This window comes from Phoca vitulina, unplaced genomic scaffold, assembly GCF_004348235.1.
Source record: "Phoca vitulina isolate PV1807 unplaced genomic scaffold, GSC_HSeal_1.0 scaffold66, whole genome shotgun sequence".
Lineage (NCBI taxonomy): Eukaryota > Metazoa > Chordata > Mammalia > Carnivora > Phocidae > Phoca > Phoca vitulina.
This window is the reverse complement of record NW_022589769.1, coordinates 5827516-5855382: the sequence shown is the minus strand read 5'-3', so window position 1 is coordinate 5855382 and position 27867 is coordinate 5827516. Positions and strand designations below refer to the sequence as shown.

Here is a 27867-nt window from a genome sequence, read left to right as displayed (position 1 = left end):
TGCATGTTTTTGTTATGAAAAGCAGTACTAAATTTATTTCTTCATTTTCTAAAACACCCTTTGATGAGCACCGTCTATAAAACTATCAGGTGCGCACACTGTCAAATTCAAATGGCATTTGAGGAGTCTTGTCCTCATCCTGTTTTATGCTGATACTTCTCACTGCTCCTTTACCACATGCCCACCACCCAACTGGTGTTCCCATCCCTTAAACACTCCTTGTGCTTTGGCTCATTTAGAATGAACCTCAATGTCTCTATCATGGTCATGATCATCACCATCACTTAGCCATATATAGTGCTTATTATATTCTGATAGTTTACTAATACTTTATGTATTTGTAATATTTCCAACCACTCTATGATGTAGGTACTGGAATTGTCCCCCTTTTACAGCTAAAACAACTAAGACCCAGCAAGATTCAATAATTTGCCTGAAATCCCCTGGCTGTAAGTGGTGTGGCCAGGATTCAAATCCAGGCAGCCTGGCTCCAGAATCCATGCTCTTAATCACTCATCTGTCCATTTTCTCTGCGACAAATTGTATGCCACTGCCTCCTTCAAACCCTCCTTGACCACCACCCCAGACTTATTTGCCTGTTTAACAAATGTTTTTGAGCTCCCGACTATGTACATGTTCTATGCCAAATTCTGGGGATGTATTACACAAACAAAATGGTACAGACTATGACCTGAACTTGTCAGACTAATAATCACCACCTTTGTTTGCAGCACTACCCACATCACTCAAAAGGACTTGTTGCATGCTGCTATTTAGCTTCTGTGGATGTGTTTTGGATCCTCTATGCTCCTTTAGGGGAGCACTCATGTTTTTGCTATTGGGCATCTCTTCACACTCAGCTCATCCTAGTTGCTCAGTTAGCATTTAATGGTGACAATGCTATAATAGACCTGGTCCCTACCGATCAAGACTTACCTACAAGAGCATTTGAGATTCAGTGCCAGGTAAACCCAGGGAATTGCTAATAAGTCTAACTCCCACCTCTATGTCCAGAGAACCACTTGACATACTGCCAAAACCCATTTGGTGAGGACTTTGATGTCCCTGCTGAGGAAGAAGGACTTCAGTACCTCAAGATCATCTGAAGGACCTCATCTGAGGCCTTGGGTCCTTTCAGTGCAGATGAATGAATCCTGGGGGCTGCACTGGTGTGCCTTCCTGGCTCTTGGACCCTGAGCATCGCACACTAAGACAGAGAAAGATTATAAAAGTTCCTGTTCGTCAGAGTGGTCATATCTGTCCACTTGCCCTTCTGTAAGACTGTTGAACTCATGCCTCCAGCCGGTAGACACAGCAACAGCAACAAACACAACTAAAAAAGGGGGCAAGAATGGAGTTAGAGGTGCAGAGCTATCTGTTCCAGGACATTAATGCCAGCAAAAGGCAAGAAAAAAAAGACACTGGACCAGCTTTGCTAAAATCATGTCTTGTTTACACGCCAGACAGTACCTCTTGGAAGGGATTCTTTGCTTATTGATTCTCTTCCAACACTGGGAATTAAACTCAGTCCATTTACGTGTTCTGAGCTTTTTCAGCAAAATATCCTTCCTTTTGTGGGTTTGTCCTCCATTCTTGCTCAGAAAAGGAGAAAGTCTTCTCTCATCCCAACACTTTGTGTTAGTTCAGTGCTCTGTGGGGATAAGCACAGCCTTGGAAGGACGATTCATTGTCTCTGCCTCACAGATGAAGGAAAGCTGATGGCTTGAGTTAGTGACAGAGTGAATGTTAGATTATGTGTCTCCAAATCCTTGTCCAATCACCAGGGCTATACCATGATGCTTTCCTTCTTTGTACCAGGTGTATCTTATAACATGAATCTGAACATTAGCCTCAGAGATCTGCATACAATTCAAAATCATATCTCACTCCTTCTATGTAGGCTGAGCTCTATAATACCAGCCAGCTCTTTGTTCCCCCAAACATCCCTCAGCCCTTTTATGCTGCCTTGCTTCTGTGCATGTGGTTCCATCTTCCTTTCCTAGTTAGCCCCTTTTGTGTGATGAGACCCAGACTCAGTTCAAACGTCACTTACTCTGGGAAGCCCTCCATGCTGTCATTTGTGGCTCCAGCTTCTTGAGATAACACTTTCCTTTAACATTTAGTTCAAATATATAGAATTTCAATCCAGGAGAAGGCAGGAAGACTAGTATGTTTGTCCTGTATCTCCAGGTGTTCTTAGCAGAACCTGGAGTTGGGGGCTTACCATCCCTGGTCATCTCTTGCTCTGAGTCTCTGACTATTAAATTTCTCACCTCCTGCAACTGCTCTCTTCTCTCCATTGCCCCCCCACCCTGAGCCCAACCCACACTGACACAGTCTTTAAAGATCTCCAAAGTGCCACTGATACAGGTTGTCCTATCTAGCAGATATTTATTTAATGGAAGAGGTTTTGCTCATAGCGGGAGATTACATCATGGGACAGAATGGACAATAACTTGAGATGAAATATTAGATGTCACGATCCCAAGAATTCATCAAAGCTTTCCTGGCACCGGGCATGTCTCACTGGCTATATCTTAGCTGAGGATTTCACTTTCTACCGCTTCCTCCCCTGGCCTCCCTGAATACCCCCAACCCTATTCCTTTGCTGGCCTTAAACACTTAACATTCTTGTGACTTTTTTCCAATGCAGAGCATTCGAGCTCTTCTCTCCCCCCTTCCCCAAACTAATCCTACTTTAAAAACACAAAAATTTTTTTAAGATGGCTCCATTGAATGAAGGACCCTCTTCCTTCAGCATTATAACTCATCTATGGATTTGTGGACATTGGTTTTTGTTTGTTTGTTTGTTTATTTGTTTTTTGTAGCGTCTCCAGTGAGTGAGAAGATGCAGTTGGTGCAAGGGAAGCAGTCAAGGGCACTGATTTCTATTTTCCCATATTTTTTTTTATGGTTTGCATTTTAGTTTTACGGTGAGCATGTATTGGTTTGCTGTTGTATTTGTAATAAAATTGTTAATGCAGAAAAGTTTAAAATGTGCTTTGAAACCAAATTATAGCTTTTTTTTTTTTTTCATTTCTTTGGATAATATTCCATTTTCGTACAGGAGTTTCTTTCACAGGGTCCCTGTCAACAGAAGAGGAGCAACATAAAGATTTGTTTTCCTCTTGTCCAGAGCAAAGCAAGTCCTTTATTTATGTCATTCTTCCCAGATACTACATGAGAAGTCATTGACTATATCTTAATCACCTTTGTGCTGCCATGGAAAATTATCCATTGTCTAGAGCATGTTTCTCCGGATTATCCAATGCTAACCTTGCATTGTCTACTCTGTAAAGTGTAGATAATTGATAGCAAGGCAAAATAATTCGTGCCTGCAGACATGCAAAAATTCAGTACACTGGAGGCTCCCAAGCTGTGCAAGAGGCCAGTTTTGCTTCCATTTCACATATTTATTTCAATATTTCTGACCTATCTGTGTGTCTAATCTCTCCATTTTCTTTTGAACTGATAGAAACATACTACCAGTTCACTCATTAGTGACTTAAATAAGCGAACACATTTTCACTTTACATCTGTATGAGATGTAAATGTGGGGTAAAATGTGATGATTTTACCTTTTCTGAATTTGAACATGATCCCTCATCAGTTTCTCTACTGTCTGGGCCAAGGACTGATGGTTGGCCCACAATAAATGCTTGTTGAATGAATGCATGAATGAATAAACAGGGATGTATATCCCCGCTGCTATCGATATAACATCAGTTCAAGTATGTGCATTATTATTAGGTTTGAATTTGCCTGTTACTTCTTAGCTAACGGCCATGTTGGTGATAATTTGGGTTTTCCCCAAGCCATATTCATTCCATTTTATTCTAATTAGAAATATATTTTTATTTTATTTTTTTAGAAAAATATTTTTTAGAAAACTTGGGAAAGATAGAAAATATAAAGAATAAATTGTAACCACCCCACAGTCTTTCTTCCCCAAGTAATTTCTATTAATTCTATTCATTCCTTCTAGTCTTTTCTCTGTATCTGTTTATTGAACCAGAATTTACTACCTACCCTCTGTGTGCCAGGCACTGTAGCCGTGACGGCAAAGGAGGTACACAAGGCAGCATTCTCTTGGAGCTGACATGTTAAGTGGGTGGGAGGGGAGAAAAAATAGACAAACAAATGAATAAGAAAATCTCAATCAATAAAGAGCCCATGTATGCTTCTCAATGCATATTTTCTATCAGTTTGTGTGAGTGGCAAGATTAATTTCAAGTCAGGTACCCTTCATTAACAGCCCATGTTCAGACACATCGGTATGGAATTTGGTGTTGAATTGGCATCTGACTCTCCCCTCTGAGCCACCTCTCCCTTCCACCCCCAGAACATGCTACAGTCAGGTGTATGGCATCGAAGGTGGTCACCTCGCAAAGGTCGGTGCTTCTGCTCTTCCTCACGGCCTCTTGGACTCAGAGTCAGGCTTTCGCTATAAACATCCTCCCCCTGGGAACACAGAGTAATTTTTTTTCTGTAGAGTTGCGAACAAGAAGGATCTGCCCAAAGTGCTGGGAGCTCGAATTTCCCTTTGATTTGTCCTTGGGTGGGGGGCCAGGGGCTGCTGCCTCGTGGAAAGAAAGAGGGTGTGATAGTCGCAGTGGACAGAGGAGGCAGCCATGTTTGACCTTCTGTTCTTGGAAAGGAGGGGCTCCTGCAGGGGCGTCATGGACATTTGGGGAGATATCACAGTTTGCGGGCATCCAGACTTTGTAGTTTTTTTTAAATTTTATTTTATTATGTTATGTTAATCACCATAAATTACATCATTAGTTTTTGATGTAGTGTTCCATGGTTCATTGTTTGCGTATAACATCCAGTGCTCCATGCAGAACGTGTCCTCTTTAATACCCATCACCAGGCTAACCAATCCTCCCACCCCCCTCCCCTCTAGAGAACCCTCAGTTTATTTCTCAGAGTCCATAGTCTCTCATGGTTCGTCTCCCCCTCCGATTCCCCCCCTTCATTTTTCCCTTCCTACTATCTTCTTTTTTTTTTTTTTTTAACATATAATATATTATTTGTTTCAGAGATACAGGTCTGTGATTCATCAGTCTTACACAATTCACAGCACTCACCATAGCACATACCCTCCCCAATGTCTATCCACCCAGCCACCCCATCCCTCCCACCCCCCACCACTCCAGCAACCCTCAGTTTGTTTCCTGAGATTAAGAATTCCAGCAATTGCACTACTGGGTATTTACCCCAGAGATACAAATGTAGTGATCCGAAGGGGTGTGTGCACCCCAATGTTTATAGCAGCAATGTCCACAATAGCCAAACTATGGAAAGAGCCAAGATGTCCATCAACAGATGAATGGATAAAGAAGATGAGGTATATATATACAATGGAATATTATGCAGCCATGTATCATATGATTTCACTGTAGTTTCTTTTAAAATTAAAGGTTCTTTAAAGTTGAAAACTTGTATTAATATTTGAGGACCTTATCTGAGAGTACGTATCTTGAGATGAAAGAATGCGTGTGTGTGTGTGTGTGTGTGTGTGTGTGTGTGTGTGTGTAAATTTGAGGCTAGCTCCCACAGAGGAACTTTGCTTTAAGGTTGGGAAGTGAGACTATTTGAAGGGCTTACATCTAATTGATTCCAAGTCATACCTTAATATTGATTTATAATGACTATCCTACAGGGCAAATTCACGAGCTGCTTCTTTCTATGAACGGGGACATAAGACCCCTGGTATTGTGATATATTTTATTGGCCTTATCATATGGTTAGAGATAAGAGGGACGGCATCTGTTTAGCCTCACTGTCTGTGTCTCTCTGTCTCTGTCTCTCTCTGTCTCTTTCTCTCTGATTCTGATAGTTTAGAGTTTTTTGGCCTAGTTAGTGGCAAATAGAACAATGTTCTCAATGGAGGCATCAAAAAAACATGCAAGAGGGCTCTTCCATACACAGGTATTTGAGAGATAGGGCAGTCATTTTGGAGCACATCTTCACCTGCTCTTTCTCCATATACATGTGTCTCAGTTCCTCTCATCCAAATGTTGATTACTGATCTTTAATATATTTTAGACTTTTTACCCACCATATTGGATACTGGATTAAGGCGGCCAAGATCCCTTCCCTGCCCCCATCTCATTCAGTTGCTATGGGCCCAGGGCCCTGGAGTAATATGCGTTGAAAAAGAGACCAACTGGCTGGCAAAATCTTAGGAGCTATGATTGGACTGGGCGTGGGTGGCTTTCACAAATACTCTCTCCTTCTACCAGTTCTCTTCCCAACACATTTCCTTAACCTCCCAAGTGAACATCATCAGGAGACACTGGGTAAATTCCTTTGCAGCCTTCATTCCATGACCCAAGAGGTTCCTGCCCATTATCACATGGGGCAGAAGGAGAGGTTTCTAATTCAACCTTGTTTGGTGGTTGTATTTGTTCAAATAAACTCTTGCCTTGACATCCTGATCCCAGATGCCTTGATTCCATATACCTGAAAGGAGAAACACCTGTCTTTCATCTTTCCCACCTTGTTCTTTGAAGGCTAATGACAGTACCTCAGATCTGCAGGGAGGTTATTAAACAGATGAATCTTAACATGATGATCTGGGGAAGGAAGAGAAAGAAGATTATATACACACCATCTCTAACAACAGGAAAGGTGGGACATTTGAACTTTTCTGTTCAAATTAACTGACAATTTCATTTGATTGGTAGCCCTCTTATAAGACTAATATCCCCTCTGTGGGATTAAAAGTGTTTACTTTAACTAACTATAAACCCATTGTAGACGGGATTGTCTGTATGTCTTTGTCCAAGCCGCCATTGTTTCCCAATTAGATTATTGCAATAGGCTCTTGAATGGTTTCGCTATTTCTACACCTGCCCCTATAATATATTCTTCACACAACAGCCAGAGTGATTTTTTTAAAAAGCATAAATCACATTATATTACTCCCTTGCTTAGAACCATCCAGTGGCTTCTCGTGCCCCTTAGATGAAGTGGAAGCTCTTCACCATGGCTCACAGGGTCAGTCTCTGTCCATGACTATTTCTGTTTCCTCTTCTAGTCACTTAACTATGTTTTCAAAATCTAACGTTACCACCCCAGGCCCTTTGCACCACCTGTTCTCTTCCTGAAAGACTCTTGTGTACTGGTTTCTTCCTGTCACGCAGATCTCAGATTAAACTTCATTTCCTTATGCAGTATCAAATAGTTACTCTCTCCTTCTCTATTACTTTAGTGCATGTAAATTTATTTTAAAAAGCATTCATCTCTGTATGATCTTTTTTCTTTGTTTTTTTTCCCTTCTTTTGTTTCTTTGTCTTCTGTCCTTCCCTAGCCTATCCCCACCCACCCCCCTGCCCCAAATACATAAGCTCCTGGAGAACAGAGGTCTTACCTACCTTGTTCACTGCTATATCCTTGCTTAGCACCTATTAAATAGCTTGGCATGTAGTAAGTGGTTAATAAGTATTTATGAATTGAATAGATGAATTGTATCTTATCCCCTCTGGTCTAGATCAGAGCCCAGATTTTCTTTGGGAAGTAAAGGATGTTTTTGCACTGACTACATTTGTAAACCATCACAAATGGATGTATGGGTGGGACCGCTGACTTCTAGAAACATTGGTTCCTGAGGTTACCAGCATTCAGCCCATCATGCCTGAGTGATGCCTACTCCTTCCCAGTCTGTTTCAAGCTATTGATCTCCAAGTGTGGCCCAGAGGCAGCTGTAATTAACTGCCTGAGCTTTGAAAAGGTTTTCCGACGGGAGCAACTGACCCACCATTTGTAAATAGTAGTTAGCTAGAAGAAAAGGTAAAATTGCATGTGTCATCCTGTTTTCTATCATATGCATTTTGAGGTTCAAAGGGATAATATTAAAACGAATATCCCCGCATTTTCATTTGTACTTGCCTTCGAATGAGGCAAAGAAAAAGCTTTTAAGTAAAGTAGAGCGGTGGGTACCTCTTTTTATATACTAAGGCCAGGAGTGTTTGAGGAGCAAAATAACCATGCCAGTGAGAACCATTTCTCACCTGTCAACTATGCCCAGTGAGACATTTTACAGAAACTAGTGCGATTACTCTCGTAATAATTTTTGAGTTCGATATTGCCAGACCTACTTTATAGACAAGGCTGAAACTGAAGCCCAGAGGTAAGTAACACAGTTAAGTGATTCATTAAAAAAAAAAAAAAAGCATTCATTCATTCATTCATTTGAGAGAGAGATATTTATTAGGCATCTGTGTGCAGCAGGGGTTTTGCTAGTTGCTGTACTCTCAACAAGGAGCAAAACAGAGGCAGTCCTTCCCTGTCCTCTTGGAGCTTAGAGTTCCCAGTAAGGAGGACGAGCATTCAGCAAACAGCTGTGCAGATGAATATTGAATTCTTGCAGTAGAGCAAAGGCCGTGAAGGGAAAACACAGGGCACTGTGTGGACATAAGAGGGAACCTTCTTCCAATGAGGGGCCAGGACAGGAACACTTTCGGAGGAAGTGACGTTCAGCTTAGACCTGAACAATGAGGAGGAGCTGAGGAAGAAGGGCTCCAGTCATGGGGGATGGTAGATGTGATAAACCTAGGCTGGGACAGAGCTTGGCAAGGTCTGAGTTGGACAGACCCACATGGCTGGATGGTGGCGAGCCCAGGACAAAAGGCTGGCGGCCAGACTAGGACGGGTATATGGAAATTTGGATTTTATTCCATAAATAAGCAGAAGCCAAGAGAGGGGCTGTCTGAGACTGCTTCCCTAGAAAGGTAAAAAAGGATAGGGCCACAGACCTCTCAGAATGTTCCCTAACACATTTTCTTGGGGTCACCTTGGAGGGATATAATTAATACCCCTCCTTGCTGAGCACAGCGCCCTCCAACTCCCGAGTCTGCCAGAGTAATTCTGTCAATGGTACCATCAGACCGTCCTCAACAACTAAGGATGTTGACTCTTTCAAAGCTCAGATTACTCATATGATGGGATAATAATAATAATATCCAGCCACTAAAATAATGGAGAAAGGAATTTAAAAGACAAGCGAAAATGTGATTATACCTGATTACAATGTAGCATGTGTTGCATGATCCTATTTATTTTTTTATTTTTCATTTTTAAAGATTTTATTTATTTATTTGAAGAGAGAGAGGGACAGATATAACAAGAGAGAGCAGGAGTGGGGAGGAGAGGGAGAAGCAGGCTCCCAACTGAGCAGGGAGCCCGATGTGAGGTTCCAGGACCTGAGCCGAAGGCAGACACTTAACCTCGACTGAGCCATCCAGGTGCCCCAACATGATCCTATTTTTTTTTTTTTTTTAATTTATTTATTTGACAGAGAGAGAGATAGTGAGAGAGGGAACACAAGCTGGGGGAGTGGGAGAGGGAGAAGCAGGCTTCCCGCGGAGCAGGGAGCCCGATGAGGGCCTCGATCCCAGGACCCCGGGATCATGACCTGAGCCGAAGGCAGACGCTTAACGACTGAGCCACCCAGGCGCCCGATCCTATTTTTTAAAATGCTGTTAAAAAAAAAAATCCATGTGTTGGAAAAATGAAAATCCTGGTTGAATATTTATCAAAGTGCTGCATCTGGGTTGTATCCCAGGTATGTTTAACTCCCATCGTTAATTGTAAGAGTAGATATTGCCAGCCCTAGTTTCTAGATGAGGGGAAACTAAAAGGCAGAGGCAACACACGGTCATTCATTCATTCATTCATTCAAGAAATATTTATTAGGTATTTACTCCATAGCAGGGGGCTGTTCTAGCCACTGAATTTTCAATGATGAATCTAACAGATGACTTTCAAAAATGTACTCTGAATTTTTTCCGACATATTAAAAAGATACCAAAGAAAAAGTATAACCAATATCCAGGTACCCAATACTTAGCCAAAGAAATAAAACATTACCCATTTGATTGATGGTCTCTTGTGTTACTCCTTTCCCATTATAATACGCCCCTTGCCCTTAGGGATAAATACTGCTGTAATTTGGATGTTTATCATTCCCATGCATTTCTTGGATTACAGTTAATTTTTATCTCCTTTTTGCATGCTCACATTTTTGAAATTTTCTGCTGTGAACACATACCCTTTCCAAAAAAAAAAAAAAAAACCCAGTAAAATTTATTATTTTTAAAAACCCAAGGGAAAATCAGGCTTGAAAACAAAACAAAACATAAAGTCCCTTCTCGAGCCTGCAGTTGATGGCCTTCCTTCATCTTGGTGGGTCCTTTGACCCCTGCTGCCCCACCTTTCTCTCCCAGCCCCTCTCACGAGATCTAGAGAACCATTAGCCAGAAAAGACCTCCTTCTCAAGTTCTCTTGCCTCCTAAAAATATTTTAAGGACAGTGTTTGTTGATGCCTGGAGCTGGGATTGTCAGGCTCCTGATGGGAATATGTCTTTGATCTCTTGCTACTCCACAGACACCCATGTTCTTCTGGACAACATGGACCAAGGACAAAGAAGGTCAAATGTGCAACCCCAGCTGCAGGGAGGAAAGTCATCCAAATGCATTTCCAATACAAAAGCTGCAATTAGAATGAGACTTTACCTTGCATTTTTTATGATGTGCGTCTTAGTCAACGTCTCTGTTTGCAAAGACAAAGGGAATTAATATTTAATATGTGCCCAGTGGAAGGAGAGGGGGAAGAATCCATTCTTTGCCATGTTTTTGAGTCTTCAATTTTAAAAAGCAGCCTTTAATCTCTTGATGACGAGATACACATTGTCCCGTCCTGTTTCTCGTTGATGTTGGGTGAGAAGTGTTTTATCCTTGGACTCAGATGAACCTGGGCTTTCCCTCCAGCTCGGTCCCTAATGTACGATGTGACCCTGGGCTTCAGTTTCCTCTTCTGAGAAATGGAATCATAATGGCTACCTCACAGGGGTGCAGTGAGGAGTCAGTGAGATAACCAGGTGCACTAGATGAAAATGGCATGAGGAACCCTACGGACCCAGTGGGGGATAGGGATGTGGTGGCTCTCCATGTCAGAGAAAGAGTAAAAGGAATCTCTCTGAGTTGGATAGATCAGTATAGAAAAGGAAAGGAGGAGTCTGAAATTTTAAAGCTTCTACTCGATTTTATTTTGTGCTTAGAGGCTGTAAGTCTCAGAATATTTGACACTTAATTTCTATAGAGATATTTTTGTGTTTATGAATCTGAAGATAGGTCTGAGGCTAAATTGCTCTGCAAAATATGGGAAGGCCTGAGGGTGAAGAACCAGAGGATATAGTTGTGTGGGGCATTGGGAGCTGTCAACAAGGCAGTATGGAAGCCAGCCAGAGAGAGCTGGGCTGAACTGGCACTTAGACCCCAGTCCACTGGACCCCCGGGGCATCTGTCTTTTTCCAGGACAGCCTTACAGCTGTACTCATTTTACACACACACACACACACACACACACACACACACACACACACACACCCTGCCTTGCATGCTTTGTCCCATTGCTTGCAGTCCTCCTGAGAACAATTTGAATTTTGCGTGTTTTGTGCTTGCTGATCCCTCTGTCTGGGGTGGGCTCACTCCTCCCTCTTGGGTCTCCCTCTGTCAAAATGTCAATCATCCTCAAGCCCAACTCAATCCTCAGCTGCTGTTTAAAGCTCCCACTGGCTCCTGGGCTGAGTCTGTTCCTCCCTGGGCACCCCTGCAGGTGTGTACCTTGCCTACGCTCCTCTCACATGGACTCCCACCACTCAGTTTGACTTCTTTGTGTTTGAGTCCTTTCTTAAATAGCATACTGTGTGCTTTCCAAGGGCGGGGGTGGGTCTCCTTCATTGTTGCATGGTGAGTGTCTAGCTTAGGGCGGGACACATGGTTTGTTGAATGACCACACCCATCATCCAACAACTATTCACAGAGCCTCTGCTCTGTGCCAGGCACTGTGCAGGCTATTCCCAATGCTGTGGTGAGCAGAGACAAAGTCCTTGTCCTCACAGAGCTTACCTTCTAGTGGCCAGGTGACAGACACACATTACACATGGGTTGGAATTATTTAGTATGTTAGAAGATAGTGATAGAAGAAAATTAAAGGTTGTGAGTGAGGGAGATTGAGAGAGCCAGGGGTATGGGCTGCAATGCCTAATAGGGTAATCAAAGAAAGCCTCACTAAGAAGACATCATTTTGAATAAAGACTTGAAGGAGGTGAGGGAGGGAGCCATGTGGGGATATGTGGAGAAGCCCTGAGGCAGGAGCAGGCCTGGTTAATCGGTGTGGCTGGGACAGAGTGGACAGGATCCTGGGAAGAGACAGGAGCTGGAGGAAGGTTGCATTAAGTCCTTGTAGGTTATTGGATGGGTCTAGGCTTCTACCCTGAGTGAAATGGGGAGGTCCTGGGGACTTTTGAGGAGAGGCACTAAACGGTGTGACCCCTGTCCTCCCAGGATGGCTCAGGCTCCCATGTGGAGAATGGACCACCTGAAAAAATAATGAAGACTCAAAAACAGGGCAAAGGGAAGGGATAATGACTGAATGAACAAAATAAGCAAGAATTGCTTGACATAAATAAGCAAGAATTTAAAAATAGCCTTGACTAGAGACCACCCAGGAAGTCTTTTCTGATGGTTACGTTGGCTTCTGAGAAACATCCGGCTTTCTCTTGGCTTCAATCAAACAGCTGCACTCCCATCTCCCCCAAAGCAACAGGTACACACAATTCTATGTTCAAATCTAGGGGAGATGTGGGAGATTTTACTCTTTCATATTCTCTCTGTCACACATGGGCATCCACACACCGTGATGTAATGGAGCTATGAGAGCCTTCTCTTTGAAGACAGCTTCAATCCTAGCTTTGGCCCTTCCTAGCTTTGACCAAACCTCTCTGAATCCCAGCTTCCTCATTCACAAAATGGAGCTAATGATGTCTACTTCAGTTCACAGTGGGAGGAAGAATAGTTCGTTTGAGAATCTAATAGGTTACTAAAAGTATTCCAGAACTTTCCTGACCATAAAGATGTGTTTCAAAGAAGCTTGTTAAAAATACAGATTCTTGGCCCTCTTCCCAGGACTATTAGTTGGACATTGGCAGGAGAGTAGCCCAGGAATAGGGATTCCTAACAAGCTCCCCAGGTGATTCTGATAACCAAGTCAGTTTGAGCCATTACATATGGAGGAACTTTGTAAACTTGTTAAGTACTTTCAAATGCTCAGCTCATATTATTGCTGTTGTCTTCCCTTCCCATCCCTAACCCTCTGTATTTGGCAGGGTTGATTTCCAGAGCCTGTGGATATAAGTAGGGCCAGCCTCTTGACTATGTGACTTGTGCACAAGGCCCCATGCTCAGAAGGGTGCCAATGCTCTGCTGTAACCAACTTCAAATTCTTAATAATTTTTTTTTAATAAGGAGCTCCACATTTCCATCCTACACTGGACACTGCAAATTAGGTAATTGTTCCAAGATACAATAAAGAAATATTTCAATGAGCCAGTTGAAAATTGAAATTGCTTATCCCCATGTACAGCACTTGATAGAATTACTAACCGTGTCCCCATAGCTAAACTCACTAGCGTTTTACATCAGCCTTGTGAAATGGATAATTTAATACCCCATGTTCAGATGAAGAAATTAGACCTCAGAGCCCTTCAATGACACATGCAAGGAGCACAAAACCAGCTGGTGGGAAAGCTCAGAGTCTTTTCTGCTACAAGGAATAATAGTTGGTTCAATGGCTTACAGATTCTTGGGTCCCTTGAATTATACTGCAAGAAAAGAGCCTTGGAAGTAGCATTTTATTAGCTTTGGAAATAACATTAACTTATTATTAGCATAATAAGTATTCCATGTATTTTTAAAAAAAATCACCAATTAAGTTTGAACATTTCTGATTTATGGTAATTACCAAGTTTATTGGTTCCCAACATGACTGTGGAATTTGTTTATAAATTCAGATTCCTAGGTGCTGCTCCAGGATGCTGATTCAGGATCCCTATGGTGGGGGGTACTTTTAAATTCATAGCACAGGCCATTTACATGGTCTTCCAGGGTTCGAAAGTACTGACATCAGTGATTGATTTGGATGACACTTCTTCCATCACTCAGTGACACCCATCCATCTCTTTTCTTTCCAATCATAGAAGCTTACTCTCTGCCACTGACCAGCGGGCCCCTGAAGGGCCTCTGGGTTACTGGATGCACTACTGGGTATTTACCCCAAAGATACAAATGTAGGGATCTGAAGGGGTACGTGCACCCCGATGTTTATAGCAGCAATGTCCACAATAGCCAAACTATGGAAAGAGCCAAGATGTCTGTCAACAGATGAATGGATAAAGAAGATGTGGTATATATATACAATGGAATATTATGCAGCCATCAAAAAGAATGAGATCTTGCTATTTGCAATGACGTGGATGGAATTGGAGGGTGTTATGTTGAGCAAAATAAGTCAATCAGAGAAAGACATGTATCATATGACCTCACTGATATGAGGAATTCTTAATCTCAGGAAACAAACTGAGGGTTGCTGGAGTGGTGGGGGGTGGGAGGGATGGGGTGGCTGGGTGATAGACATTGGGGAGTGTATGTGCTATGGTGAGCACTGTGAATTGTGTAAGACTGTTGAATAACAGATCTCTACCTCTGAAACAAATAATACATTATATGTTAAAAAAAAAAAAGAAGAAGAAGGAGATAGTAGGAGGGGAAGAATGAAGGGGGGGAAATCAGAGGGGGAGATGAACCATGAGAGACTATGGACTCTGAAAAACAAACTGAGGGTTCTAGAGGGGAGGGGGGTGGGAGGATGGGTTAGCCCGGTGATGGGTATTAAAGAGGGCGCGTTCTGCATGGAGCACTGGGTGTTATACGCAAACAATGAATCATGGAACACTACATCAAAAACTGATGATGTAATGTATGGTGATTAACATAATATAATAATTTAAAATTTTTTTTGAAAAAAAAAAAGACAAAGACAGAATCAGTCCACCTGCTCATGGGGAAGTTTCCCTCTCTGAAGTTCAAGGAAAGGGAGTAGGAGAGGTGGTGACATTTCTTGATGTTCATCTTTCCAGAACCATGTATTCTTTACACTATCCCCTTCTGAAACTCTGGATTCAGGACAGGTATCTCACTTGGAAGATCCCAAGCTGTTTCTTTTACTTTTACAGACCAAGGGAGCATCTAGGTCCCTGTTATGGTCTTCTGTGACTCAGGGCAAAAGGAATCTGAAGAATTAATGGGGGTGTTCTAAAATAATTAGCATCACCAAAGGAGGGGTGGTAGGAAAGGCTGGGTGCAGTTGTGGGAAGGCAACACCTCCTTAACTTTGATGTGCACCTGAATTACCTGGGGATTTGGGTAAAATGCAGGTTCAATTCAGCGGGCCTGGGGTAGGGCCTGGGATTCTGCATTCCAATCAACTCTCAGCTGGTGCTGATGCGGCACGTGCACAAATCACTCTTGGAGGAGTGAGATCTTAAGGCATTTTGTCCTCACTTACCTGACAAAACCCTAAGCGATGAATGGGGATGAAGCAGGCTGGAATATTCCTGTTGGCCTGATAATTCATTCCATTTAGTTTTAAAGATTAAAACATTATATAACCTTAGTGTGTGCTAACTCATACAGTCAGCATCTGTACATACAGTCCTCGTCCGTTGTACTAATGACAACCAGTGTTTATTTTCAAAATATTCTTAACTTGTGTGGGAACAAAGCAAGGCATCAAGGAAAATAGTGCAGGGATTCTGTGCTGATTCTGTGTGATTATTTAGGCTCAAGGTCTGGGGCTTGGGGAATAAATACTTTGAAAATCAAAGGAAAGCCTACATATGTGTATGGAGGGAGGTAGTGGAGAGTAAGGAAAAAGGCTCTAGGTAAAGGCTATAGAGAAGTTTGTCCGCATGGTTTATTTATATCCAGGCTATCCGGTTAATTGACTCTCAAATGGACAAGCTTGGATCTGAGCCTGGAAAGAACTCAGACTTGCAGGTCCTGCCTCCCAGGGTGATTGTAAGGATTAGCTAGATAGAGCAAGTAAAGTGTCTTAACTCATTAATTCTTTGAACATTCAACCAATATTTATTGAGTGCCTATTATGTCTTAAAGAGTAACACAGTAAATAGAGCAGGTGATATCTTTGCCCTCATGGAGCCTAAAGTCTAGCAGGGCAGACACACAGAAGTCAATTAAAATAATAGATGAGCAAAATGTTGTAGATGGTGTTGGTATGCTGCTCCGAGCCTCTCGGTTGGTGCATCCATCCCCCAGCTGTTGCCAGCCTAACAGCTCACATCTACAACCTTGTGCAAAGGCTTGCCATTGGAAAATTGAGATTGTCTCAAAACTTAACATGCCCCACACTAGAGCCGCTCTCACTCACAGACACGCTGAAGTAGGATACAGAAGACCAGCTCCTTTGCCTCAAGGTAGGATGAACTTCGTGGTGCGGTTCCTGCTCCAGAGCACCCAGTGGGCTGAGGCTACTACGTGTCACCTGAACTACATCTTTGCTCAGGCTTTTCATGTCCTATCCTACTTCCTGCACCCCCCCTTACAAGTTTCTCCCGATAACACTCCCTTAGTGAGCCAGTCAGTTGCACAAAAGTCCCTAGGCTTTGCTTCTGGGGAACACGACTTGAAATACAAGGTAATTCCTGGTAGTGATTAGAACTATGAAGTAATAGAACAGGAGAGGTGGGGCAGAGGGTGACCAGGGAAGGTCTTATTTTAGATCAGGTATCAAGGAAGGGCCTTTTAGAGGAGGGGGCAGTTGAACTGAGATGGGAATGACAGGGGTGAGCTGCCCATGCACTGACCTGGATGGGAAGCATTCCAGGCAGAAGGAATAGCTAGTATAGAAACCCCAGCAGGAAATAAACCGGCATATTTAAAGGCCTGGAAGACTTTCAAGGGTCTTCCCCTTGACCATTAAAAATGAAGTGGAATGTCATCAATGAGGGAGGGTGAAAGGAGATGGTGGAGTGTCCTGGTGCAGAGGTTGGAGGGTCATAGATGAGGGAGAGTGGAAGGAGATGTGGTCAGAGAGGCAACCATGGTGCCCTTCTTTGTAAGCTAGGGAATGAATGTGGATTGTATCCCAACTGTGATGGGAAGCTATCGGAGGGGAGTGAGACCTGATTCAGGTTTCACAAGGATCACTCCGCATGCTGTCTGGAGAATAGATCACAACTCAGTGTCTAGTAAGGATAGTTGCTAAATAAATAGTAGCTCAATGAGCAGCTCAATTACTAGCCTTCAGAGATGTCTTAAAAAAATATTTCTGCAATAGGAGGGAAATTGACACAACCACCCTCCCAGGGCTATTTGAATAAATTATAACTCAGGAACCTCTTATGCAAGTACACTTGGGGCCACCTGACTCACCTGCTCAGACTTTTCATTAGTATGGTGTTTCATTTGTTGGAAAAACTGAAAAGACATAGTTTCAAGCACATAGTTATCAGATTCTTCTACTGACAGATTTTTTAATTGACTCCCCCCCCCACCTTTTATTGACGTTTAAATATAGAAAGGTGAGATGTAACCTTTCAGAAATTGAGCAAATACAGGTCTTCTTAGGATGAGAGGCAGGGAACCAACCAAGCAGAGAATATATTTGAAAGTAGTGATACCCTAGCAGCGAGGTCTAATAGAAAGGGTCCTGGCATATGGGAACCAGAGGCTTGAGTTACAGATTCACCGTTGATGTGGGGGAAGCGAATTGTCTTTTTTGGGCTCTCATGAAAGTTTTGTGATCCTCATTTCTTCCATGGATACTTGTCACCACACCATTTCCAGAAATGGGCTTTTCATGTAAGTGGTCTATCTCACTTCCCGTCCTTGGTAATATGATCCTTCTGTGATTTGTCTTCAACAGCAGAATTTACAAAGTACTAATATTTGACACAATCAGATTGTGATACAGTACGACCTTACTTTTTTCCTCTTCGGGCATTTAATCTCCAGCCAACTGGTCCCTACTTGCCCTCCACTTACAGTCATTGTTTTAAATACATTCTATTATGTTTCCTAGCTACAAAAGGAATACACCCATATTATAGAAAAAATTGTAATATCCAGGCAAGCTGAACAATTATTTAAAATAATGGCAGAGAGTAACTGAGCATTTGCTATGCACCAGACACCGAGTTATGCATATACTTGCATTATATCATTTTATTCTTCACCAAAACACTATGAGGTAGGGACTATTATTATCCCCATTTTAGAGAAAGGAAAACAGGCTGAGTGGGTCAGTAGCTTGCTCAGCAAAGCAGCTAGTAGATAGCAAAAATAAGTTGGCCTAGGTTGCCTGATCCCCAAACTGAGCTCTTAACCACTCAGACACTGTCCCACCACTTGGATGAATCATCAATAATATTTGGGACATAGCTTGCCATATTTTGTTATATAAGCAATGTGCATATGCAAAAATATGAATTTTTCCAATTTTATTATCCATCACATATACTCCTTTCCAACCAAAGGTAAAGCTATGTAAACATGTGTACATATTCACATAATATCACATAAATACATGCATAGTAAGATGTAAGCACCATGGGGTACCTGTCTCACTCACCCCCATATTGCTAGCATTTTGAATAGTGCCTGGAATGTAGCAGGCACTCAGTGAATATTTGTTGAATGAATGAGCTAACTAAACAGTCAACTGCGTTTATCAATGAGTACATAGATGTTTTATAATCTGATTTCTTCCCTTGAAGCAATAGGTCATAAACATCTATGACCTCTGGTGTTTTAGCCACACCTCATTTTTAATGGCCGCACCTGGTTATGAATGGACATTTTCAGTCCTTGTTTTTCCTTATCTTTTGTGAGCATCTTGAAACAGTCTCTTTCCTTGGCTTCAAGAGTGGTGGTTTTTCTGTGCTCTATCTGGCTGTTCCAGTAGTCTTTGCCTCCTCTTCTCCCACCTTTCTTTTCAAGGAATGTTGACCTTCTCGGGGCTTGAACATGGGCCCCTGTTTCTTCTCTCTTTGTACTTACTGGGCAAGTCCATTCACATCCTTATCTTTAGTTAGGACCCTACTCTTTTCCAGATGCATGCTAGGAGCTCCACATCCATTACCTTCTCTCATTTACTCTTCACAGTGGTAATTTGAGGTAGACACCATCGAACTTGGAAGCATAGTGAGGCTGCATAATTTCATAGTATCCCACAGAAGGACTAGGATTTTAAGTCAGATCTGTCTGAGGAAAACACCGGAGCTCTCTCTTCTATGTTCTCCAGAGCACTTAACATAGAACATTTTTTGCTCCTTAACAACTGCTTGTTGAAGCAGTAAATCCAATTTTTAAATCCCTAAGGACTACTTTTGTGAGTCATTTTTTTTCTGGCTGGATGTATTCTCTCTTGTAGTCTCCATTTCTCTTCCTCATCCACTTTTCTTCCCAAATCTTCCTCTCCCTTTTGTTTATGCTTATGAATCTTCAAGCCTGACCTTGCAGATTTCCACCCAAGTATAATTTGAGTTTCAGTGGAATTTCAGAGCCTCTCATGTAACTGGGGAACAGTTAATGTTCCCTAATTGAACTTTGACTGCCTAGAAAAATCCTGAACTTAAACCCGTCAAATCACTGCACTCCGATGGATCAAATAATTAAAATGGGGATGACTGGCTTCAAAGAAGCCACTTGTCACTGCTCACTCAGTCCCTGCTACATTTGGGGAATCAGGAGAGACATCAAGAGTCTTCATGGCAATAACACCACCACACAGCCTCCTTTCTTCTCCTTTCCTACATGGATGCAACATCCCTCCCATGGAGAGACAGATGACTGTGGAGGCAGAGGCCGGGCTTTGGGGATTCCAGGAACCACATAGAGGTTACACTGTGCTACCATCCCAAACCACTCAAAGTACTGTCTGTACAGAAATGAGACTTGGTGGTCCTCATGGGATGCCATTAATGTCTTCCTTTGGTCCAAATGGATCTTGCTGGGTGATTCTGAACATTGGGAGAAGCAAATCATCCAAGTCCATCTTGGGATCAGTGTTGGCAAAGTCTCAAATGAGAACTCAAATCTCAGAAAACTTAGAATGTATTGAAATGGTCTGTTCCAGTCTGTCCGATAGAACTTTCTGTGGTGATGGAAATGCTGTAGATGTATTCAGTCCAAACCAGTTGCCACTAGCCCCATGTGGCTTTGAGTCCTTGAAATGTGAGTAGTGCAAATAAAGAACTGAGTTTTAAGTTTTTAAAAAAAATTTAATTAGTTTAAATAGCCATATGTGTGGCTGTTTCCAGGAAAGCAAAGTCATGAAAGGCATTTGGAAAGGGGGTAGAAGGTTGAAAAAGAGAGAGAGAATAGTGTTAGATGGTGGGTGACAGGCAAGAAGCAAGACACACAGGTCCTTGTCTTCATGACACTCATGGTGTAATGGAAAGGGTCATCATGATAAGTGTAGGAATGGGGTCTTGCCATGGGGGAGAGAGATTGGACTTAATACTGAATACAGCATGGGCAAGTGGGAATTTATAACCAAGGAACAAGGGGGGAGGTCAACAGATGGGAAATTACTAAGAAAAAACCTTGAGGGTAAGGAGGATTCTGCCTAAGCCAATCAAACAAGATTCTTGCTGAAGACAGGCCAGGGTGATCAGACATCACCTGGAGGATGGTAGAGGATGAGGAACATGGTTAAACACTGAAGGGTGATCAGGTATGGAGGATGGGAAATTCTGGCTAAACCAACTAGCAGAATTCTTGTTAATATTGGACAATGCAGAGACAAACATTGGAGTCCAAAAGTCAGGCCTAGTAGGGAAAAAGTTCAGGGGAGCCTGAGCAGAGTTTGGTCAATGAGAGAATCTCTGTCACTACTACATTGGCCTCTTTTACATCAACTTTTTCCTTTATTTCTATTCTACCTACTACTACTATTTCTGCTATGTCTACTATTTTCACTTCTACTATTTCTACTTCTTCTACTTCTATTTATAACTCTATGTACCACCATCATCATTTTTCCCCCAGTGCTTCCAAGTGTTGAAATTTTAGTCACTGACCATGGATGTAAACCTGACTTCTGTATAAAAGATCAAGATGAGGCATAAGGCATTCTCAAATTGATATACATTAGCATAAACATAAGTAAGCTAAATAAAAGGCATTGTCTTAACATGTAATCTTGGATTTTCAATACCGAAGTGAGAAGGATGACTTTTGTTTTGTTTTATTTTGTATGGTCTTGCCCATATTCTAAATACATTCTAAAAACAATATGGAAGCTCTTCAGAAAATTAAAAATAGAACTACCACATGATCCAGTAATCCCATTTCTGGGTATTTATCCAAAGGAAATAAACTCACTGTCTTAAAAGATATCTGCACACCCCTCCCATGTTCATTGCAGCATTATTCACAATAGCCAAGATGTGGAAACAACCTAAGTGTTTATCAACAGATAAATAAAGAAAATGTGGTGTATACGTACAATGGAATATTATTAACCTTAAAAAAAGGAATCCTGCCATTTGCAGCAACACTGGATGGACCTTGAGGGCATTATGCTAAGTGAAGTAAGTCAGACAAAGAAAGATAAATACTGTGTGATCTTACTCGTGTTTAGAATCTAAAAAATAAACAAACTCATAGATACAGAGAACAGATTGGTGGTTGCCAGAGGTGGTGGTTGAGGGGGGTGGGCAAAATGGCTGAAGGTGGCCAAGAGTTACCAAAAAAACTCAAAAAAAAACCCCCCAAAAACATATCCTAATTAGAAGCTGTTATTATGCAAAGCACGTTATCCCCAAGTCTAAAGAACAAGTTATTCCTGGACCTGAAGTTTTCCACCTGCATTACTCTTCATTTTTCCAGGTAGTTATAGGGCTTTTATGCCACATTTCAAAGTCAGGGATAAAAGCTTTCCATAATTTTTTCTTTCTCCAAAAGTTTGTACTGAGGACTGAGACCAAGGAGAGAGAAAATGCCATCACGATGTAATTATCTTTGTGGTCTGCAGGTCTGAAGGCACCATTGTCTGAATTGAATGATGTAAGAGAACTCTCATTCTGATTCATACATAGGTTAAGATGGTAAGAAGCAGCAAAATTCGCATTTGGGGTGGAGGAATGGGGGACCTGTGATCTAACAGGCAATCTCCTACTGGTCCTACGATGTGTATCTTAAAATACTCAATGTATATTTTGGGGAAATGGTGTTTTATTAAAACAAAGTTTTTATTAAAAAAGTAAATACAAAAAAATGTTTAAATATATTTTTAAAGATTTTATTTACTTATTTGAAAGAGAGAGGGAGAGAGAGAATGAGCAGGGGGAAGGGGCAGAGGGAGAGGGAGAAGCAGACTCCCCACTGAGCATGGAGCCCAATGCAGGGCTGGGTCCCAGCACCCTGAGATCATGACCTTAGCCAAAGGCAGGCACCTAACTGAAGGCAGGCACTTAACTGATTCAGCCACCCAACTGCCCCCCAAAAATGTTTAAGTATTTTGAAAATAAATGAAGTCAAAGTCTTCCTCCAACCTCTCATTACCCTTCCTAGGGAGAACCAATGTTAATGGTTTCTTGTATATTTTTCATAAATTTTCTATGCAGGTACAAGCGTATCCTTTTTTTTTTTCTTTAATACAAAAGGGATAAAATGAAGCACACTGTTGTGCATCTTGCATTTTTCACTTCCTATTTCCATATAAATAGTTCAGATCTACCTAACCTTTTTTTTTTTTTCCCCCCCAAATAGGTGTATACTGTCATCTATAAAATAGTCATGACCTGCTTCAAAATTTAACAACAATTACTTTTGGTGAATTAGGTTGTTTCCAGTCTTTCTCTTTTATGAGCAACACTGCTATGGACTTCCCTGTGCATATATCTTAGTGCATTTCTGCAAAGAAAAGTGCAGGATAAATTCTTGGTAGATCATAGGATTTGTGTCTTACAGTTTGCATATTAGTGACTAAATCGCCTTCACAGAGGCTTCCCTGATCTGCACACTCACCATTTACTCAAGTTCTTGCTAACATTGTATATAATAAATATCTTTCTATTTTCCAGCCTGTTAGGCAAAACTTAGTGTCTCACTGCTATTTCAATTTGCATTTCTTTAATTATGAGAGAGGTTAGGTATCTTTTCATATGCTAACGAGTCATTTGATTACTCCCTCTCCCCCAACTGTTATCTTGTGTCCTTTGCTGAGTTTTCCACTGGGATATTGGTCATCTTTTCTTTCTTTGAAGGAGCACTTATTCAACAAAAGAAATCAATCCTGTCTCTGTCATTAGTGTTACAAAAATATTTTTCCCTCCGCTTAATTATTTTTCTTTTGAGTTCGTTTATTATTTTGGCTGGGCAGAAATGTATTTATTCTGATTTATTCAAAGTTCCATGATAGTTCCTAAAGGACAGCCAATCCTTTGGATCTCGGTTATTTGACTCATACATTCAACAAATATTTATTGAGCATTTACTATGTGTTAGGTATTGTTTTAGGTTCTGAAAATAGAGAAGTGAAAAAAAATAATCACAAATCTTTGTTCTCTAGGAGCTAGTGGGAGAAAAGTCAGATAGCCCCAAACCAGAAAAGTAAAATATATAGAATGTTAGATGATGGTAAAAGCTAAGGAGAAAATAAAGCCAGGGAAAGGAACAGGAGTGTCCTGGGGTCAGGGTGGGGTTTGCTGGGTGCTGGCTATGGTGATGGGTAGGGTGGGAATTGAAAATTTGGATTTTCAAAGCTATACTTACCATGAAGGTGACATTTGAGTGAAGATGTGAGAAGAGCAAAGAGAATGAACCACACAAATATCTGGAGGAAAGCATTTTGACTGATAAAGCAGCATGTGCAAAGAGTTGGTGATAACAGCGAGGTGGTCCTTAGGACTTGCGGTCAGAGGTGATGGGGAGTCAGAGGTGAATGGCAGATTGTTGGACACCGTGGGGTTTAGAAGCCAAGTGACCAGTGTGGAGCCTGTGATTCTGATAAATGTGATAAATGATAAATGATGGTTGCTTGGACCAAGGTGATGCCAAGAGAGGGTTGAGAATTTGGATTCTGGAAGGCTCCAGTTTTGGTCTGGGATTGGGAAGGGACACATTTGGAAGTACATAATCAAAAGTCCAGCTTTGGACATATTGAGTTTTAAATGCCTACGAGGCATCAAGAATGGATGTCGAGAAGGTAGTCGAAGATATGGGTCTCACATTCAGGAGAGAGTTTCAGAGTGGTAATAAAATTTGGGAGTCATTAGCTTGGAGATGATGTTTGAAGACATGAGGATGAATGAACAAGGAAATGAAGAGAGATAGACAAATAGTCATCCAAGGACAGAGCCCTGGGACTCTTTCCATATAGTGGTGGGAAAACCAGGAGCGTGTGGTTGATCCATAGCCTATGACATCTGGGGTGAATCTGAAGAGCTAAGGGTAGGAAATGGGGTACCAGCAGAAGGACCAGTGTGTGAAAGGCCTGGAAGTGAAGAAAAGCATGGTCTAGGTCAGGGTTGTAAACTGAGGGCTGGTACATCTCGTTTGGCCCACGAATGTATTTTGATGGGCCCATGCAGGTTTTTTGTTTGTTCATTTGTTTTGGTGGAATTAGTTGCTAACATTTGAAACTGGGGATTTCACATTTTTAAAAATTTGGATATCTGCCATCTCTTGGATCATCAGTCTATTTGGCAATACTGGGCTCACATTCCCACAGAGCAACCCTTGGCTGTTGTGAAATACCTGCTACCCACTTCGAAAGCACTGTGTAGTTTGCTGCAAGGCTCCCCTGGCCTGCTTCATTCATTGGTAGTACCCGTTGCAAAAATCCGTGCCCTTAAGTTTATAAATAGGAGCTTCTTTCAGTATGTGCACCTCTTCAGCCCACCCGCAGGACAAGGTGTTGGAGCTAACCTCTGCTATGCCCACCTTCCAGGCTGGGTGACAGGAGGCCTGGAGTTACGTCCTGGTTCTATGACTCACTGTGCAACCTGAGTCAGTCCTATAAATAAGGTGTCCAAATGTCCTGGTTGGCCCAGAACCGTGGGGTTTCCCAGGATATGGGGCTTTTTGTGCTAAAACCAGGAAGGGCCCAAGCAAACCAAGATGGGTTGATTGCCCATCTCTTCACTTGAAACCCCCCTGGTCCTCAGAGTGGAATGACAGACCTCAAAACTCCTTGTGTTTTTCCCTAATATATTGACATACTCCTTAAAACAGGCTGAAGATGAAACTTGCAATAGAAAAAAACACTAGGGTTTGAAGTCAAATTTTTTTTTTAAGTCAAATTTTTATAATAGAAATTACAGACAGGCCTTGATGACCACCATCATCATCATCACGATTATTTCTGTAGTTATAATAATGGGGGGAAACACTTGCTCCATGTCAGACCCTGGACCAAGCATTTTCCAAGCATTGACTTACTTCATGCTAGGAGTAGCCCCTTGAGGTAAGGACTGTTGTTATCCCCTAATAGAGACGAAGAAGTTGAGTCTACTTACGTAAGGCCACAGAGCTAGTAAGTGACAGAGCCAGGATACAAACCCAGGTCTGCGTGTCTCCAAAGTCTGCAGTATTTTGACCAGTGTCAAAAATCCAAAGAGAAACTACTCTTCTATGTGGCTGCCATTGCTTGGGTTGGTTGCTGGCCGAACAAAGCACTTTGCCCTACAGTCCTCCAGGTCAAAACTCCCTGACAAAGACCTTCCTGTGCCCAGCCAGCACAGGAAGTCAGGGCCCAGCCAGGCTCAATGAAACGTTGTCTTCTATCTACCACGTTCTAGTTATCTTGTTTTATGATGAGTGGCTTAATATCCTGGCAACACAAGCCCCACATTTTATTTCCCTCCTGTCTTCTGAAATTTGCAACCAAATGAGAAGTGGTTTGGGCTCATTATGGAAAAACCCTCATCTGCAAAGCAGAGCTGGGATCAGAACGAGCCCACTTGGCTGCCACTCCCTTTCATGGATATAGATTTAATTAGGCCTCTGTGTAACACAGGCTTGGGAAAGCTCTCTCTTTGGTTGGTCTTATGGAAAGTGCTTCCTTCCTCCTCTCCAGGGTTCCACAGTGGGTGAGGAGAAGGGAATTGTTTCCTGCTGTCTGAAGCTGAACTGTGAGTCCCAAGGATGAGCCTCTGAGCTATTTTTTTTTTCCTGTGGGAGTCATTTGACAGCTTACCTAGAATCCAAAGCCATGTGCAAGCCTGATCAGAGGTGCAGGGACATGAGCTCCCTTTCTGTTCACCTTTTGGGAATTTTGACATCCTTGGAAGGCCTAGAACTCTGGTTCCAACCCCTCTGATAAAAAATATGCTCCTTATGGCTTCTCCCTATTGATTCTATCCACCTCCTCTCTTTCACTGATGACCTTGGGCCTTTGCAGACCTTATCCCCTTATCGTTCCTTCACTCGACTAATCCCTACTCATGCTTCAAGAAACGTCTCTTTTTTGGGAGCCATTCCCAATCCTTTAGGCTAGGCTAAATCCTTCTGGTACCATGGTGCACTGTGGCTACCTTTCCTTAATCCCTCCCTGTCCCAATTGCAATTTGTTTTAATGACTCTCTCCTAGTCATCTAGAAGGCTCTATCAAATAATAATTTTCAAAAAGTCGAAAACATGACTTTCATACAAATATAAATTGAGCACAGGTCAGGATTTTTATTCCACTGTTTAATGAAAGAATCAGTAAAAAGGTAAAACTTATTCAAGGAACATTTTGAAGAACTAGGTATTTATAGGCTTTTTGGAAAGAAGAAATTAGAATAAGATTGCTAGTTAGATAAAATGGAGTCATGTCCTATAGGACAGTAGGACTGTAATCTTTAAGGCTATCTTTTCCCCTGCATAGAAATCTATAAGATGATATGCAACTTTACAGTATTTGATCTCCAAAGAATAAAAAGCAAAGTCAATACAGATACATTCTCTAAAAGAATTGGATAAATCTTGAGTGAGCAGAACTGTTAGTGCTGTAACATGATATCTACATGAGATGCTATAGTATTTATTTTTTGTCCTTACTTCTGAATTTTGGATATTTTTTCTTTTCTTTTTTTTTTTTTAAAGACTTTATTTATTTATTTGCTAGAGAGAGACAGAGCACACAAAGAAGAGGGAGTGGGAGAGGGAGAAGCAGGCTCCCCGCTGAGCAGGGTGCCCAATGTGGGACTCGATCCCAGGACCCTGGGATCATGACCTGAGTTGAAGGCAGATAGATGCCCAACTGACTGAGCCACCCAGGCATCCCTAAATTTTGGGTATTTTTTCTTATCAGTCCATATTGTCAGAGCCTCTTTTGTGATGATGCTCTAATATCTAACTCAATAGCTGGCATAGGATTTTTGCCATGGTCAAGATCTGGTGAAGTTGCCACCTACCTACTGAAATCACAGAACACTATGTAGCAAACTGATGCTTGTATTAGTCAGCTCAGGCTGCCAGAACAAAATGGCCCAGACTGGATGGCTTAAACAACAGAAATTTATTTTCTCGCAGTTCTGGAGGGTAGAAGTCCCAAGATCAAGGCTCCTATGATTCGTTTCTGGTGATAACTCTCTTCTTGGCTTCCAGAAAACTGCAATCTCGCTATGTCCTCACCTGGTCTTTCCTCAATGTGTATACACAGAGAGAAAGAGAGAGAGAGAGAGAGAGCTCCCTGGTGTCTCTTCCCATGAAGGACACTAGTCTTATTGTATCGGGGCCTCTCCTTTATGACCTCATTTAACCTTAATTACTTCCTTACTCCAAGTACAGTCACACTGGGGGGTTAGGGCTTCAACATATGAATTTGGCAGGGGTGGGGAGGTTGGGGGGCGGGATGGGTATTTACACTCAGTCCATAACATAATTCAGCCCCAATTTTTGTGGGTTTAATTGAATTGAATCAAGTGTGAATCAGTTTTATTCACTTTTATACATGACAAACTTTCAAAGCTTCTTGTTCTAGATAAACTGTGCAGTTTTCAGTATTAA

The 27867-nt window shown here is 41.9% G+C and overlaps 2 long non-coding RNA genes across 3 annotated transcripts in view; one reads left to right on the top strand and one right to left on the bottom strand.

Annotated features, from left to right (window-relative positions):
- The window catches only part of LOC116624354, a 226080-nt gene that overhangs the window by 184733 nt on the left and 13480 nt on the right, over window positions 1-27867 (top strand). The gene's annotated exons all lie outside the window — the stretch shown is intronic.
- LOC116624355 overlaps window positions 1-27867 on the bottom strand; it is a 42564-nt gene that overhangs the window by 4936 nt on the left and 9761 nt on the right. Inside the window, exon 3 of one of the 2 annotated variants that reach the window (XR_004297882.1) lies at window positions 6505-6581. This is a non-coding gene — a long non-coding RNA (uncharacterized LOC116624355). Of the gene's footprint in view, window positions 1-6504; window positions 6582-27332; window positions 27503-27867 lie in introns of those variants that run through there. The other variant, XR_004297881.1, reaches the window with a different exon arrangement.